Source organism: Anarrhichthys ocellatus, unplaced genomic scaffold, assembly GCF_004355925.1.
Source record: "Anarrhichthys ocellatus isolate YVR2014 unplaced genomic scaffold, GSC_Weel_1.0 scaffold50, whole genome shotgun sequence".
In the NCBI taxonomy this organism is placed as follows: Eukaryota; Metazoa; Chordata; class Actinopteri; order Perciformes; family Anarhichadidae; genus Anarrhichthys; species Anarrhichthys ocellatus.
In genome coordinates, this window is record NW_022280080.1 from 2,468,957 (window position 1) to 2,486,104 (window position 17,148).

At 41.5% G+C, this 17,148-nt stretch overlaps 1 protein-coding gene across 1 annotated transcript in view; it reads left to right on the plus strand.

Annotated features, from left to right (window-relative positions):
- The window catches only part of dpp10 (dipeptidyl peptidase like 10), a 205,307-nt gene that overhangs the window by 71,669 nt on the left and 116,490 nt on the right, over positions 1-17,148 (plus strand). The gene's annotated exons all lie outside the window — the stretch shown is intronic.

Genomic DNA, 17,148 nt, shown 5'->3' on the forward strand with positions numbered 1-17,148 from the left:
GTTGTCCCTGACTCGCTGTCCCTGACTCGTTGTCCCTGAGTTGCTGTCCCTGACTCGCTGTCCCTGACTCACTGTCCCGTTTGAAAACAACAAAAACAATATCACAGACATGCACTGAACCAACACAGACACACACACACACACACACTGTCCTGCACTTTCTTTACCTGCTGCCTTCATCTTCAGCGAGGCACATCGGCCATGCAACCCCCAAACAAAACCAGAGAATGTAAAACTCTCAACTGAGGCTGAAATGCAATTGCAATGCACTCTTTTACATTTTTCCTCGACAGTCTGACAATCTGGCAGTGTTATGACAATAAAAATGCTCCAAACGCTGAACCTCGCAGGCAAAACACGAGGCTTGGGAGGAACGATGCTTTCCTGTGAACTGAATTTGCGTGATTTGATGTCGTTTCCTCTCAAGAGGCAATTTGGCATTGGCACTCTGATTGCCCAAACTTGCCAGTTTTGTGGGCTGGATGCCGTCAGGCTGTGTGCAAACAGCAACACTTTGCTACTGTAATTGTGAACCATAGAGTAGAGTGGTGATTTAGAAGTCATTTGTCACTTCAGGAGAGCAGTTACAATATGCCAATCACTTGGTTTAAGCTCTCAGGTATTTCGCAAGCAAATATAAAAGCTCTTCTATCAGAAATGGCTGCCTGATTCACTGACTGGATCCCAACTTAAATTGTAGTGTTTGACCTGAACATTAGTCAACATTTATTTCTCACTTCTGCAGCGATGCTCAAAACGCAACAGCTGTCAGAATTTCAGATGCGTGCCAAAGTCTGCAGACCCTGCATGCATCCTTTCCTTCAGCGAGAGCCCTCATTGCTCTCGCCTGAGAACAACCTGATTGAAGGCAAATGGATCAATAGAAGAATCTTTCAGCACCTCCTCTGTGCATCCTGATAGACCTTTGTGGGGGGGAGGTGATAGCATCTTACATGTGGCTAACAATCCTGACTCTGGGAGAGACTGCAGCTCTGGCCAGCGGTCAACTGAATGGCCATCCATCAGGATGGGTTATTTTCTTCACATCAGCTCTGTTGTTTTCCTCCCACACAGCGCAGAGAGAGCGATTCGGCCGTGTAGCCTGCAGTGTTTTTCCCTCCCAGCTCATCATTTGTTCTTTCTGTCTCCCCTTCTGTCTCCCCTCCTGTCCCTTTGCTCTCCTTTTCCTGTCAAATCACTAAAAAGCTTGAAAGTGATTCCCCTCAGTTTAATCCTGTCATTTGCTGCATTTCATTTTTTGACATAAATTCCTGAATGCTGTGGCGTACAATGTGGATTTCACACTACAAATCTCTCTCCTCCTACCAAAGCGATTTGAATATTTATTCAAAGACATATTTTATTGTATTTATTAGCGGATACACATCCCACCATGCTCTCAGGTGTCTCTGCAAAAAGGCAACTTAATAAATGGTCCCAAAGAGACCATTTATTAAGTTGCATGACCTTTACACACAAGTAGTATTCAACATGTGACCAAGAAGGTTCATTAGCCTTCATCTGATTTATGTTCATCAATATATATCAAGTTATTTACAGTAAAAAGCTAACAGATATTAACTCCATATCAATAACTGTGGGACTATCAAATGCTCAAAGGTGCAACGTGTAATGCTTGAATCATATTGACTTTTGGATACTTTCAGGAAGTCATTTATTTTGACCTTTTACATGATTTATGCAGAAGTCGATGCATTTTAGAGCTTAGTCTTGTTTACAGTTCTCGTCGTTTTGTTGAGGCATACACGTGTGATTTGTATTTGTGTAGTATGTATTTTCCCACACACACAGTCCTTTCCTTTTGCATTCAAGGTCTTTGAAATATATTTCTATCTGCAAATAAAATGAACAAAAATACATGTTCAACATTTTTGGAACAACATATCTTTTTTACGTGCAAACTAATCAATAATGGGCTGAATGGTGAGCCATGAGGAACCCCACAAGTTACCTTGTTATTGATATTATTGATCTTAGCATATTTATACCTACTTTACAGTTAGAGGATGAACCTCTAGTGACAGATTCCTCTTATCTTTTAACCACCAAGCCATGGTCATTAGAATAAAATGCTTTTTGGGGGACAAATGGAAATACAGTAAATACCACCGTTTTAAATCCATCATGTCATATTGCAGTTTATTCCTCCACAAGCTTCATCGATGCCAGTAAAGCAACCTATCAGCTGATTCACCTTCAGTCTCATAAACTGCTCCTGACTCATTCAACTGGCTCAGGCTGAAATGCCAACTGAATTAGAGTCATTTTACCTGTAAGCTTTGTGACTGGGAGGGAGTGAGAAAAAATATGGAATTGAAGAAAGAGATGTGGTTTAAATTCATTGGAAAGAACCCTGTGACCTTGAATAAATGAGCTCATACTAGATTTCACATCACTGGGTGGACTGATATTCCCTCTGAAGGGTCTGGTGGAGGGCTGCTGCTCCTGCTGCTCCTGCTGCTGCTGCTGCAGCAGCAGTCTCTGGCCCACTTAAGGGCCACTGGTGATTTTCTATCTGGGCTATCATTGATCCCAAGGCAGTTGCAGGCTAATGTTTGAGCTAGCTTGGGATAGTTTAAAGTTAGCTGTGTCTGGCAACTCAGACCCTCACTGATCTCATCTGCAGTTTCTCTCTCCAGTAATCCCCAAGTGGAAAAAGTTTTCTTTTTAATGCCTTCCATTGTGAGAAGAACATGCACACTATACTATTAGCTCAAACTTCTACCTCCTCAGAGGATTGTGGAGTGTGTGGAGGATTGTCCCTATGACTGCGGTTGTAAAAGAGTAGACTTTTTTTGTGTGTTGAATGTTGTGTCAGCTGTGTGCACGTTTGTTTTTGCCCTTTGATTTCTATTCACATTGACTTACATTTAATCTTTACTGAAATTGTGTCAGTGGAGTTTTCAGAAAGGCTTTCCGAGCTTTTTTCTCATGTTTTATGTCTGGTAGTGTATTAATGTCAAACCAGGTGATGGCACATCATTCGAATCATGACTCCACATTCCAACAAAATCATATCAGTGTTACTGTTGGCCAACTGTTTGACCTGTGAGCCTGATGGAGTCAACCAGGGGAAAACAGAAAATACCACGTTGGTATTCATCAGTTCTATGGGCTTCAATTGAAGTGCTTAGAAGATGGAGAGAATATTTGCAGGACGGGAGCATAACTTGACCCTACCTTATGATTTACATTTGGTATCACCCTGCAACCTGTCTAGATATCTTTAAATGGGAAAATGCAAAGGAATGCAAGATGTAATTGCAGAATCAGCCAGACCACAACCTGTGATCGGATCTCAGCCAGGTGCAAATGCAACCTGTGCAGTCGACAGAAAGGTCACATAACTCTGTCTCTTCCTGTTATCTCAAAATGCAAAAAGCTAGAAAGACACATATGACATGTATATAAAGTATGATTATCAGATAAAAATGCAAAGACATGTGACCAGATGTGATTATCTGGAAAATGGTACAGGGTGTAGGAGGTCTTCGCTATAGGTCAGGACTGCTCAGCTCCAGTTCCATGTGTTCTCACTGTTTTACAGCGAGGTTTGGGCTAAAGAGCTGGAGCCAGCAAAGTTAAGATGTTATCCACAGTTACCTGTCAATTATCCACCCAACAGTGGACCATCCACACCCCATGATTATTTCACATTTGAAAATCGACATCTTCCCGCATTCACATCAACTTTTTATTTCTATGCTTAGTGGGTAAATATAAGAGGCTAGTTTAAAACTAATAATAATGTACTTCTATGATGATGATGGGTGCATCCATAACCATACCAGACAAAACTCAAGGTCCACCAATGAACTGTTCATTTAAATCGATATTTTACTTTACTTACATCTTAATAAATGACCCATCAAGCTGCGGCGTATTATTCAAAAGAAATATCTAATCAACCCAACCTAAGTGGTAACCGTGGGTGCCGACAAATGTATTCCAAGAGTGAGAGTGTAATACAATGCAAGTGCTCAAAAACACTGATTGGATGTTGTCTGGAGCACAAGCATTTCTATAGCCAGTTAAGTACATGACTCACATTTTGCATGCAGTTTAATAAAGCTGTGTCATTTGACTGGGATAGGAAGTCAAATCAGGCCAATCTGCACACGTGTAAGTATTTGTATTACACTCTAGTTTGTTTTGCACTCAGAATGAACTCAGGAAGGGTAGTAGCCTCTGAAATATTCATATATTTCCTGTTTATACTTTGCTTCCATAGACAATATGCACCAAGTCACAAATGAGGGAAATTTCCATTGATTTTCTATTTTGAAGTCACAGGAGTTATTTTCACCGTCAATGTTAAGATCCAAAAGGTGTCCCATCATGCCATGGCATTCAAATGAATCAGGTGGTACCTAATCAACTTGTAGCCGGCCGGAATGGCTTTAATGGAACATCCTTATGTTCTGCAGAGCTCGTGTCCATGATTAGGATGGCTTCACACGGAGCATGACACGCTGCACCCAATGTCAGAGAAGGCCTGAAGGCTTTCACAGCCCTTTATTCTGCAGCCAAACTCCGCCTGCCTCTGTTGATCCACGATGCACAGAATGCAGAAACTAGCTTTTGAGACGCGAGAATACTGAGCTTCAGCCCTGCCTTTGATCAGAGAGGGAGCCCCCCCACCCTCCCTGTGCAAAGACCCAGAGGCTGTATTGATTTTGAATAATGCTCTGTGTCTCCTCTAGCTGCATACATGCATAATTTGTCTTCATTATGTGTTGGGCAGAGGCACGTCTGCGTGATATTGCTTACATTCCGATGCAGGTTTGTTTTTAGTGGAGAAGGTTGGGAAGAAAGAGAGCAAATAGGGAAATGTACACCGTGAATGTCGTTCCATAATCTTTGTTTTGACTTCTTGTTTCGATTATCATTGCTGGCCCATGTGTTTAGATTGTTCAAGTAATATATTTCACAATCGGGAGGATGCATGTGAAATGATTTATTGAAAAAAAGTCAGAAATGTAATGTGCTCCTGCTGGGTTCATATGGTTGCCTCACATTGAGAGCAATATATAGTTTATAGGCTTTATGTAACGTTTTATTGTTGACTGCATCATGCTGTACTTTCCTTCCTGTGCTGCTGTTCTTCAGCTCTACCCTGTGTGTGGCACTCAGCTCACAGCTCACTGGCTCCAAGTCTCTACAAATGCTCTATATGTTTTAAGCATGTTTTTTTAAGCCCCTTAATGCTTTTAAGGCTCAGTCATTTCCTAAAACAGCCAGGCAATGTAGCTTTTAGCAAAAGTTACTCAAACAGAAGGAACTGGTGTATTTGTCAGGGACTATTTTCAGCTGTGGGACCTCATTACGGAAACGTCGTGAGTCTGATCTTATCTCAGGAAAGGAATTGAACTATTTCAGGACAGTCCTCACTTTTTTTCCCCAGGTAGGAATCATAAATTAGGACGGCATACACCCTGTCCTGAATTCAAAATAACTACCAAATAACTGCCAAATATGGCAACAGCACTGTTGTAAGGTCTCTATGGTGACGATTTAAATTGTACTGTATATTACGGCATATAAATCGACTGCCGAGACAGATCTTTTTGAATTTGATGGAAGTGCTTCGTCTGACACGATTATTGCCGCCGCCTCCTCATAGCTACATTTTAAAGCCTCTCTTTTTTGTCCATGATAGCGAGCTAGCTAGCCAGTTACAAGTGAGAGCCATACATATTATGGCTTGTTTTGAGTAGTTTCAAATCAAAGACGTAGGCAGTCTAGTGTACATTCTAAACACAGATACAGGCATGACCGGACGAGTGCCGATTGAAGAATCTAATTTAAAGTTATGGTAGGAAACTCCTCCATTAGTTCAGGAATTTCTTCTGTAATGGAAAGATTTGTCCTATCTGTGAAACCTAAGTTCAGATGTAAGCCATTACGATGTCTTTCTGTAATGAGGCCCCTGGTGAGTAGTACAATGTATGTGGGATTGAATGAGAATAAATGCAGTATGTGTGTTCATGGTAATGAGGGAACATGTAGTCCAGTGCAACAGTGTGGCTCATTGAAGTGTTCCGGACATCATGACACAGAGGAAGAAGATACATCAGGCATTGATTCACACATAGTACTCGTTAGTTGGATGCATCCGTAGTTGCATTGTCATTGGATCGGTGACAAAAAGAAACAGACAACTTGTCTAAAATGTACTACAGGGCGAATTTGTGCAACATCTGTACTCTATGTCCGTTGAGACTCATCAGAGCACTCTTACAAATAAGACCTTGCACTTACATCAACCTGCTGGAGGCTTGAACCAGCTGAGAATGTGAGAGGAGGCTGAGCCTTCCTCCTCCTCAGCAACTCACATTCTACTGAAGCGCTACAATGTGGTGCAACAGTGTATTGTTCTAATACTTTATTATTGTTCTAATAATGTTCCCTTATTGACTCTGTCGGCACTTCTATCTTTCCTGTTATGATTCTGATAGCACACAACAACTTTTCAATCTCAACTATCAGTTTGGGGACGATTTAGCTTCCTGTTTCGGGGGTTTCCGGTGCCAGCCGGCGCGTAACAGATGGCGGACATCCGGGCCAAGACTTCCTCTTCATTTGTGCCCGTCATTCTTCACAGTCCGATTAGCTACTTGTGATGCGAGAGTGGAGTTGGAGTCGACCGGATTGATTCACAAGTAGCCAGTTTCCACTCAGTTAACCATTTATTATTTAGCGAATAAAAAGCTAAATCGTTGTCAGATGATAGCTGATGGGTTGTGTGTTCAATCATATGAGAGTAGGGGCTCTTTGACCAGTGTCTGTCCTGTTTCTATGTATAATGTTGCTTGGAGATAATATGATTGCTGATAAATAAATAAATAAGCTCAATTTGCATAGCACCTTTCATACAAGAAATGGAGCACATAAGAGCTTTACAATGAAGGAGAATAGACAGAATGAAAGCAAAAAACTTTCATTTGAAACTTAAAAACTCAGAGATTGACAGTGACAGTAGAAGCACAGATGTTTAGTTCTCTATTCTGTCAAAACACTTGTTTGAAACTTAGTCCGGCTTTGAGAAAAACAACAGCTCTTGCTTTACTTCGACAGTGTGGAGGCGAAAGTGCTGTGGAAGAATTAAACCCTGAGCCTTAAATCATCACACTTTATCTGAAAGTGTAGCTTGAAAGCCTGGTGTGTCCGTCTGTATGATGCACCGTCAATACGAAAAAATACACAGTGAATTGGGGAAAACTCTGCCGTAAGTTACCCTCACATTTCTCTATAAAAACAGTATTTAGGGCCCGAGCACCGACGTAGTCGGAGCGGAGGACCTATTGTTATTCTAATGTTTATTATCATTATTATTATTACTTTTCCACTTTCATCGCAAAAAGGAGGTGCTTGGGATACTGGGAATTTTGTGAAATTTGGCACGCAAGCCAGAATTTGCGAAAATTGCAGTCTGATTGGGGTGTCCAGCTGCGGTATGAAATATTGGCTCGATAGCGCCCCCTATTGAGTAGCCCCAACATCGGGTTTCACCTAGCTGTATGAAATTTGGTAGGTATGTGGAACGTGATGAGACGCACAAAAAATCCTCTTGGAGTTTTTCATTAAACTAAACAGGAAGTCGGCCATTTTGACTTTTATGACGTTTTTTGACCATTTCAAGGCGTCATACTTTAACGAACTCCTCCCAGAGATTTGACCCGATCGACTTCAGATTCGGTCAGTATGCTCTTGAGACCTTGGCAGTGAAAAGTTACTCAAAGATCAAAAAGTTATCGAACTATGTGTCCGTGGCGCGGCATCAAAAAAACACCATTTGCCGCGAAACAGGAAGTTGTTGTAACTCGGGCATACATTGTCTAATCTGCTCCAAATCTCTCATATGTCATAACATCCTGACTCGGAACACATCTATAAGACAATTTAGAATCATAGTAATAGCGCCACCTAGTGGCAACTGGAAGATGTACGTTTTATACTTTGACATCCTGCTCCTCACAGATTAATCAGATCCTTCTAAAATGTTGTCAGAACAGCCTTAAGACCTTGATAATGCTTCATTGTGAAAATCGTAAGAAGTTGTTGAAGGGCGGCGACGTGGCGGTTCGGCGAATTTCGATTATTCGCCATGAACGAATAAACTGATGTAACTCAACTCCACATCATCAGATCTTTACCAGATTGCACATGTTTGATTAGACTCCCGGCCTGAAGACATCTGCAGGCCAATTTTGAATCATAGTCATAGTGCCACCTACTGGTAACAGGAACTTAAAGTCTTTATACTTTGGCTTGTTTCTCTTAGTAGGTAAATCAAATCAACATCAAATTACTTCCACACAAATGTAAGAAGTTCATAATGCCAGTTCATGAAGCTTTTGATGTTTCGTTGAACGCCGTTGCCGTGGCGATGCAGTCTTTGCCGTGAAAAACGAAGGTAATTTTGAGAGGCTAGAAATGCTCGAAACATAAGCAAACTTTGCATACACATTTAAAGCCCAAAATGTAGTCATATAATATGATTGTATTGGTTCAGAGTGGCAAATCGGCTCAATAGCGCCCCCTACACAATTTCGACGAAGCAGCCCTCGCTGTACGTTTCACATAGATTTACAAAATTTGGTAGGCACATGTATCACATGTGGACTTAAAATAAAGTCTCTTGGGACCATGCTCTAAACCCAACCGGAAGTCAGCCATTTTTAATTTTGTATGAATTTCTAGTGTCGTTTTTGTCATTTCCAGGCACTTTACTTTAACGAAACCCTCCTAGGGAAATAATCGAATCAATTTCAAATTTGTTCAGAACAATCTAAAGACCTTTGTGATGAAAGTTACTCAAAGCTTGTTGTTTCGTGAAAGCCCGTTGCCGTGGCGACGCATTCTTCGCCATGAAAGATTAAGGTGTTTTTGAGGGGCTAAAAATGCTCAAAACATAACCAAACTTGTCACACACATTTAAAATCCTAAATGTAGTTATCTATTGTGATTTTAACGCTTCAGAGTGGCAAGTCGGCTCGATAGCGCCCCCTACAATATTTCGACGATGCAGCCCTCGCAGTACGTTTCACCTAGATGTATACAATTTGGTAAGCAGATGTATCACATGTAGACTTAAAAAAAAGTCTCTTGGGAGCATGCTCTAAACCCAACCGGAAGTCAGCCTTTTTCAATTTTGTATGAGTTTCTCATGTTTTTTTCCATTTCCAGGTGCTGTACTACAAACTCCTCCTAGGGAATTAATCCGATCAGCTTAGAATTTGGTCAGAACAATCTAAAGACCTTAGCGATTAAAAGTTACTAAAAGCGTTAGGTTTCATCGAACGACGTGGATATGGTGTGATGGCCATTTTACATGGTTCGCCATCATCCATCAAGCTGTTGTAACTCGACTGTACTATGTCAAAACTGTCCCAAACTTGACATGCTTGTTGACTTTAGGACTTCTGCATGCCAATATTAACTCACAGCCATAGCGCCACCTACTGATAAGCACGGACGTAAGCAGGATTCTATAATTACAGCGCCCCAAACACTGAACTTATTGAAAGGGTTTGTGGGCACACCATGAGAAAAAGACTTCTCTGATCTAAATATGTGCAAACTAAGATGCTTGGAGAGCAAAAGTTAGATAACAGTGGATTTTCAAACCATGTCAGTGGGCATTAGTATAAATGATTTGTCCAGAGCTTCTTCATGACAATCAGGTTAAACGTTACAATGAATGCTTCACGCTACAATCTAAAGTTACAGAAGAACTTAAAATGAAAACAGTGTTAAATTAAAGTGTTCAAGTAACAGCAAATGGCACTACTGTTTTGTTAACTTTCATGTAAGTCCAAATACAATCAGCAGGACACTGCAGGGAGTTGAACCCCATCCCAGTAAACTGATAGTCTGTTATGTCACAAACACTGAAGCACATTCACACACATTCATTTTCTTAATGATCTTTAAAGGCTTACATTTATGATTGTATCGGATGTACACTCAAAACATTTGAGGCTTAAGACCTGGCAACATGATCTTGCTACGCTGCTGGTCTACGCAGGAAATATCTCACTCGTGCACGCAGAGTGTGATGGTCACAGAAATTCATGGCCGCGTCACCCAGAGTCCTGCCAGTGCCAGGAAATACCGTTTAACTCGTGCACGCAGTGTATGACGGTCACAGAAATGCATGGCCAGAGTCCTGCTAGTACCCTCGACATGCGTGAAGTTGCGAGGGCCCGATCAATGCTGCTCGCAGCTTTAATTGAACTTGAAACTCATCGTCTGTCACCTGTAGAGAACCAGATTGTGCACATCAGCAGGCGTCTGACTGAACTGCACCCGTCACTCTCCTTCCTCTCACTCCCTCATTAGGACGTCACTCAGCTCGTCCCATACACTCCTCTGTGGTATCAACAAGCACAGTGGGACAACGCAACAGTATTAAATGAACTACATTGACTGCAAAATTAATGACGTTGCAATGTCAGGGGCAGGGCGCCTCGCTGCTGTGCCATCTGAACACCTCTGCATCAAACTGAATCAGTGAATGGCTGTTTGCAGGAGGGAGCCGTCACGTTTCCCTGCAAAGCTTTAAGCTCGGGGCAGCTCATTGTAATGCATTTAGCCCCCAACACGCATTTATCCTGTCTAGTGATATAATTACAGCTATTACTCTGATGCACAGGCAACGATTGGAACACATATTAGACAATTAAAGATATTAAAGACATTACAGGTTGTTGTACTTTGAGCTTATTACATTTCTCCTTTTCTCACAGCTCTAAATAACCCTGGAATATATTTTGCTTTTAGAATGCTAATGTCTATAATATATTACAAACACTTAAAATGTGTTATTATCTGCTTATAGCACTGAGTAATTATAGTTATAAGCACTCATACATATTTATAATGCGTTATAACAAAATAACACATTATCATTATAATATTATAATTCATAATTGTTGACTTTTTTGCAAGGGTCATTACGTATTATAATTCCCATAGTTGTAATACATTATAATCCTTTTAAAAACATTATAATCAATGTCATAATGCGTTATAATCAGTGCTTTAATGCATTATAATGTGATAAGTTACTCTATGCAGTCATTGTTTGCTTTAAGTAAAGTTAAAATACATTTTACAACATTGTGTGTGTTGGTGCATAGATTTGCAGATTTTTTTTCACTTTACTTAAAGCAAACAATGACCACTTAGAGTCCCTTATAATAACCTAACCATACATCATAGAAGCATTATACTGTATGACAACGATGGGAACTATAATACACTATGATCGTTGCAATAAAACAAAAATGTCAGTTGTCAGCGTTTGTGAAGTATTTTAATACTTGACCTTCTAAGTCACTATAAAATGCTTTATAATGCCTAAAGATTATTATAAGTGCTATAAGCCGATTACAATGCATTATATGGATGTTTATAATGCATTATAGACATGCATTGTACAAAGTGCTGCTCAAAGGGTAAATGTGCTGTTTTCTCCCATTGAGCAACATTTCACTTGCGAATGTGAGATATTTTGCAGAATTATCCCACTTTTTTTTATTAACATCGCTCCCAGTCAGAAGTCACAATGCGATATGCTGAGTGTGGAGTAGCTCCGGCTAAGCCACATGACGTTGTGGTCATGAAACTTTCATGGCTGGCCCGGCGGAGTGGAGTTCCTAGATGTCAGCACTAAATTGCCCCAGGGTCATAAATACTTCATCAACAGCAGACACCTCAGCAGAACACCTCCCCGGGGCTCTCTCACTCCCACCCTGTCTCCCCAGCTCTCTCCTACCATCGTCCCCGTCTCTCCCCTGCCCTCCCATCTCTCCACCCACACATGCTCTGTCTCCACCACTGCGTTTTAAAGTGAAGTATTTCACCCTTGCAACTACTCACTGTCTCTACCTTATATTTCACACCTCACCTTAGCAATTATATTCTATCACGCTCTCATGTAGAGTCAGTGCACAGCCAGAGGTGCAGCATGTTCAGCTATTAACAATAAAAAGAGCCAGTGAAGATTCTTACTTGACTATTTATTGAAAATAAAAAACACATCAAATGCACCAAAGCAAATCTCCAGTCCTCTATCTTTTAAAGCATTGTCTTTGATCTTGCCTGCTTAAATTTAATGCCGCCGTCTTTATTCTCACAGCGTCAGGCATGGCTTGTGTTTGAAGCGGGACACCGAGAGCGTTATTCGCTCAAAGATCCTCAGCAGACCTTAAACACGCTGGAGAACGAGCACATCTCGAGGAGAGCCAGATATTTTCTCTGAGAAATAACAGATCCCGCAGCAATCCTCCTGCAATCACTGTGGCTGTAACTTAGCTGTATAAGTCGACATGGATCCAGCTGTGAATGTGCAGTAAGTCATCAGTCGGGAATCGTCTGAAAATACAGATTGTCCCAACTGACTTTCATGTCCTCTGCTATGAAAAGAAAACTATTCTTTACTGTCTCGTTTTTTATCTTTTGTGCATTCTTAAGGTTGAAAACGCTTCAGATTACAGACCACAAGTTACACTGTGTAACTACTTGGTGTAGACAGGGTGACAAGAACATACTTAATGTGTAGAATGAGTAAGAGCAAGGGAAGAAGAAAAGGTTCATCAACAGTGTTGATATTGAAGTGAAATGATTTAGGCTGCCATGGCAACGCCCTTTCGGTTTATTCGATTTTCAAGAAACAAACGATAAATAATTACATTTGTATACAATCATATACAAGACAAAGAAAAAATGTAAATAAGAATATATTAAAATTAAATAAAAACACAAAATAAATAAATATTGATGATACAAATACACCGTTTTTTTTACAAACTAACAAACAGACGAGGTCAAGCTCAAGGTAAAGGAAAAGTGTGGGGTTCTTTCCATTGTCGAACACCTGTAACAACAATCAGAGTCAATCGGTGGCAACAACAAGCCCTTTCAGTGGACGGTGAGGAGTTGCCCCGAGCAATTACATAGCATCTCGTTTAGCAATGGCCGCCTGCAGCGTTCTCCATGAGTCCCCATGAGTCACTTAGACACAATCACATGGGAAAATGGGAAAAATGGGAAATGGACTGTACTTGTATAGCGCTTTTTTAGTCTTCTGACCACTCAAAGCGCTTTAACACTAGATGTCACCATTCACCCATTCATACACTGATGACAGGGCTACCATGCGAGGAGCCACTTGCCCATCATATAAACAACATTCACACACCTTCGGCACAGCTACGGGACTCACTTGTGGTTAAGTGCCTTGCTCAAGGACACATCGACATGGACTAGTGGAGCCGGTGATCGAAACGCCGATCCTCTGACTGCAGGACGACCCTGCTCTACCACTGAACCACAGTCGCCCTAAAATAGGGTCCAGGTTGAAAAATACCAAATGTACCCTTTAATGTCATGACTCAATATCACCTGTAGAACACTTTGCCTTTATAGAACAGCTCCTCAAAACTAAATGATACCTTTATTTACAGCAGACACAACGAGCAACATGACACACAATGACATACTGTATCTCAGTAGGTCCATACCAGTCCAACCATAACAGTGCATCGGCAGATAGAGCTCACCATTCTGAAGGTGCTTATGGAGGACTAACCAATGTAGAAACAACCTTTACCTCTATGAATACACTCCACTAAAGGTTATCAGATGGATTCATCATCCGAGCAGATCCAATGTGTGCAACACTCCCTCTTCCAAATAGGCAAACACCATTAGTCTCTCCGAAAGTGGTGCACACGAGCAAAGGTGAAGAGGAATTTATGCTAATGTGAGCTCTGCTAATGCACTCGACACACCCACAAAGAGTCAAACGGATTTTTTTTCTTTTCACCTCAACTTCAAACACTTTCTTTGACCTTCAAGGACAACCGCTGCGTGCTCTTTGCACATCTGTTACACACTATGTTTACTTTATAATAATTTCACGTCTTTGACATTCTGAAGGTACAGCAGGTCAAACACAACATGTCAATATTTGAGCGTCGGTGTTTTGGGAGAGAGGGATGTTCCGTCTGCCGTCAGTGCCAGGATGAAGGTCTTTCACTGGCAGTTCTCCCAATTCCTTGACATATTTGACGGGAGGTTTACTCTGTATTGTCACTCTGTGGTGGATCCAAGCTCCGCTTTCTGAAAAGCTAATGCCCACTTTCATGTTTTAAAATGGTTATCGACATAACGACTAGGCTACCGAGAAAGCAACTGCCCCAAGTTTTAGGTGATCGATTGCAAATTTGTTTGGGGATTTTTACTCCACTAAAACCCAATATCGACTAAGGTAACTACTGCATCATGGGCTCAGTTTGAATCCCTGTTTTGCAGCTGTACCCAGTGTAAACATAGTTACTAGAATGAATCATTAAAGATTGAATGAATGATGAATTGAAACTACCAGCCTGGTGTCTTTCAAAGGGTGTCAAATAGTGACGTTTTGTCTCGGCCCTCTGCGTTTGGTACCGACACACAAGGCATCTTTTAGCGTCTGTATGATACTTTTTCAAGTAACTGCAGTGTTAACCCATCCGCCCATTATTATTAGGAGCTCAGAGCAACTGTGCCGGAACTTCATTAAGTCACTGTCAGCTCATTGTGGGCCGTTTGAATGCATTTACCATCGGCTGATTTGACCCAAACATTGTAAGTAATGAGAGAAAAGGAACTTTTCCTTTCTCTTGATAACAAACTTTGTTTTCTTCAGTTAACAAAATAATTAACGGCATCAATTTATTTTTAAATCTTGTCCGTTTAGGGCTTCTGTATTCTTTCCAATGAGCCCACTGAGTGACCATGAATGTTTACAGGTTCACGTTCATTCTTAAAACTCGGGATAACATAAATAAACTTTGTTAAGCTCAACAGTATAGTTGGCAATATTGACCAGACATCAAATTGTCTCCCATGCCCGGTTGCAAGTTCATCTGGCCATGACCAACATTAAAACAAAAGTAACAATAGAATCTATATATACTGTATATATATATAGCCCATACCTAGCAGCACAAGTAGAACAAAAACCTCTTCTAACAGAAATACTTGGACCGACTAACATCTCAAAGTGGGATTGATCACCCTTGTCTACAAAATGGAGCACACGGATCGATTTGTGTCGTTATTATAATACAAGCGGGCTGGTTTTTTAACACCACTATGTTCTCCTCCGATGGTGCGATCTCATCTCTATAACTGAGCACGAGGGGAGGAACGGTGTTCATCTCTCCAGTAGAGTTTCAGACTTTATGTTGGTAGATGCAGTTTCATTTACACTGTCTACATTTCCAGGAGGATTAGAAAGACCACCACGACAGAGAAAACAAGTTATATATATTTGGTTTGTTTATTTATTCATCGGTCATGGTTTGTCATATAGCCTATGGTTTGAAGTGTCATCAGTCAAATTATTTCTACAGGTCTGAGTGGAAAGCTTAAAGTCACTTTTAACCAGTTTGGAGTTGTGTTCACTCTGAAAGTGCCGAAGTAAAGACAATCAAAAATCTGTTTGCTTACTGGTTGTTTTGAGTGCGCTGTTGATAGGCACTGGTTTTCCCACAATGCAATGCACAAAGGAGAAGGGAGAGCTGCTCACAGCTAACTGTGTATGTTGGTGTTAAAGCTCAATGTATCCTTGTACAGCGGTCCTTACGATATCTTAGGTTGTCATTTTTCGTGCGTTCTACAAATGTAAAGCAAAACTTCCACTCATTACATGCAATCAGTCTTTGCAAAATAAACATCCGTCTTCACAGGAAACAGCTTGGTTAGGTTAAGGCAACACAATTCTTGGTTAAAATAAAAGCGGAAGTGACATCATAGAAGTTACCTGATGAATGCATCTTGGGCTGCCCCCTCTTGGTCTACTGAGACCAAAGCAACTGATTCGTTCACTAATCGACTCAGGTTTAGTGGATTGGTCATTTATTTATTTAATGCTTTTTTCATACTGAATGACTTATTTCCAAGAAGCTCATCAACACATCTTTGGTAAACAAAAAAAGATTTGCAGTGGTACTTTGTGGAGAAACTCAGTTTTACAGATCTGTAGAATGAATCAACTAATCGATTAGTCATCAAAATCATATGAATGTTAATCGACTTCGAAGACTGGTCTTGTTTCTGGCCAACTGGTGAATGAAAGTCCAATATTCAGTTGAATGGAAGTATGAGGTAGCATACAAATAGGTATAGTTAAGTACAAGTACCTTTACAATTTTAATTGAGTAAATGTACTTTATTTTCCTCCACTGTGTTGTCATTTACGGTAACAGTCAGAGCGCGTGCGTGAGTTATTATGCCTCACAATCCCTAATAAGCTTAGTGGTTCAGAGTCAAATGCAGATATAAGATATCGATCATTGTCTGGCAGAGAGATGAAAGACACCAGACTTCAGATCGCAGCCTCCCGTTCTGTTGGTGAGTTGATAAAGCGGCTTCAAGCAGACAATAATGCCGTATCATAAGCCCGGTGGTGCGTTTGATACAGCGGGTTCACAGGTGTCACTTCACCGCTAAGTACTCCAAAGGCCCGACGCAATTGCGTATCTGGCCCGCACGTATTTAACAACCCATTGAGCCGAGTCTCCTCTCATTTACCGTTTAAGCGCCCCGCTTTAGGCCAAGTAATGGATCCTGTATGATAAAACAACAGGATCTCCAGTTGGAGAAAACAGCAGCAGGCTTACTGAGAACACGGCCGGTCTTTATAGTGCGTGGTCGAAAAAGCAGAGGCGGCACGGCTTTGTGTGTTCGCGCGCCAACGCGAGGAATGAAGATGACTGTTTAGCGGGCTTTCAGCACCGCGGACAGCTCCGGGCTCCGTGCTCCGGGCTCCCGGCTCCCGGCTCCGGGCTCCGGGCACGATGTCAGCATACATTAACAAAACTGTCACGCCGCGTCAGTAGGACAGTCTGCAAACACACGGCGACAACGGTGCACACTGCACTCTGCTCGTGAACGTTTTGCTTTATCCACCAACCCCCCCCCCAAAACCACAAGACCACTCGAGTACCCCTCTTCCTCTCCCTCCTCCTCTTCTTCTCTGTGTTATCCCCCCATCCTCAAAAATCCTAGCATCACTAAGACTTCCTCACCCAGCCGTGCAAAAGAAGTGGCGGGGGGGGGGGGGGGGGGGGG